The 1,782-nt window shown below is 33.3% G+C and overlaps 1 long non-coding RNA gene across 1 annotated transcript in view; it reads right to left on the bottom strand.

The window, feature by feature from the left end:
* Nucleotides 1-1,782, bottom strand: part of LOC109843191 — a 5,505-nt gene that overhangs the window by 416 nt on the left and 3,307 nt on the right. The window contains exon 3 of the long non-coding RNA XR_002247571.1: nucleotides 1,316-1,393. This is a non-coding gene — a long non-coding RNA (uncharacterized LOC109843191). The remainder of the gene's footprint in view (nucleotides 1-1,315; nucleotides 1,394-1,782) is intronic.

Below are 1,782 nucleotides of genomic sequence, written 5' to 3'. Positions count from 1 at the left end.
ATAAATGCTAATATTTTAATTGCTCTTTCAAGGAAATTTATTTTTATGTCCTTTTTAATTATTATAAAGTAGAAGAGCCGACAAATTCAAATTGTCATACTCTTCTCACAAATTCTTCCCGCCTTCTCGCAAATTCCTAATCTCAATTTATAGGTTTTCTCCAAAAATCCTAAGTTTATATTTATATTCAACCATGGATATTTGTGCGGGTACGGATACAAACACATGTGCGAACACAGGACACAAATATGGATACGCATCCTAGATAAAGTTTCTAAGAGACCTAGGTGGACTTTTAAAGAGTTCACTAATAGCACAAATTGTGAAAATTGCTAGAACTTCATCCTAGATAATGCTTATCAACCAACATCTTAGAAAGTAGACAATTGCCTAATTTAAGTTCAATTCACATACCAACCGGTCTAATTTTTATTTTTTATTCCCTTCGATTTGGTAATCATGGCATAGAACATGAACTTGGGACGTGCCTTTCTAAGTCATTTTCTACGTTAACATTTCTAAGTCATTTTATGTTTAATGATATCTCTAGAAAATCGTCAAGGTATTTTAGGGAATCTATGACGTGTTATTTTTGCATCTGCCAGCTGGAGTTTATGGACAATGAGAAACAATATCATCTTTGAACATACGGTTTTCTCCTATAAGTCAATTATTAACCAGACAATATCGGACTTGCATGACTGGGCATGCATGGGAAGTGGCTCTAAGGCACTGAAGATAGCAGCGAAGCTTAAGGAGCAACCTATCTGCAGAAGTATCTAACAGCCTAGGAATGAAGTAGTCAAACATCTTTTGTTTTACCCGTAAAAACAAAGAACTTAGTGGGTTTTATAATTTTGTTTCATTGGGTTATAGAAATTATTTTCTCTCGCTACTATATGTATGGCTGGTTTTGGTTCCTCCTTATATCCATGTCAACGGTGAATGACGACAAGGCTCTCTCTTCACCTTCATAGATGTTTGGAAGAAGAAAGTCATACATCACTAGTATTGAAATTTCATAATTTCTATCTTCCAATTTTGGATACAATTCGTATCCTTTTTTGTATATATATTTTTCATTAATATTATGAACAGGGTATATCCCTTGTTTTTTTCTCAAAAAAAAATCATTTTATGTTTAATCTTCATTATTATCACGGGTTAACTATAGAGATTATGGAGTTTGTATAATCAACACTCACATCAAAATAATTTTTTTTACTTTGCAAGAGTTAAGATTTGATCTAAAGTTTGAAAGAAGAAAAAACTTAAGGAAGAAATATTAGTAATCAATATACAAATAAAAACTCACTATAGATAATCACGAGTCATTGTCCTCATCAACATCCCTCCTCGGCATGTCGCTGCTACTCCCTCCAGCAACTCCAGCCTATGAATAAATAGATTTTATTTAGAAGATGAAATTTAGCAATACAATACACACATATATTATCAACATACCTGTGAACTGGTTTGACCAGATCTACTATTATCGGTTTCTAATTCTAAAAGTGATAAAATATATCCAAAGAATTTAGCTAGTATCTTATCAGACAAGCATAATATGATGTGAGTCAGAAACTCATCCATTGTTGAGGCTGCTAGAAAATCAGAGAACATAGCCTTCATCACCTGTACAAGTAATGTTGGTCGATTTTACCACGCAAATAACATGAGACACACAAAATTGCTGACATGGCATGACTCCTTACTAAGTATCATGTCCAAGTTGAACACGATGAGGACACTATAGAGAATACTGTGCATGTGTCCTATACA

This window comes from Asparagus officinalis, chromosome 1 (genome assembly GCF_001876935.1).
Source record: "Asparagus officinalis chromosome 1, Aspof.V1, whole genome shotgun sequence".
Lineage (NCBI taxonomy): Eukaryota > Viridiplantae > Streptophyta > Magnoliopsida > Asparagales > Asparagaceae > Asparagus > Asparagus officinalis.
Note: the sequence above shows the minus strand (reverse complement) of the source record. Positions and strands in the feature narration are given on the sequence as shown.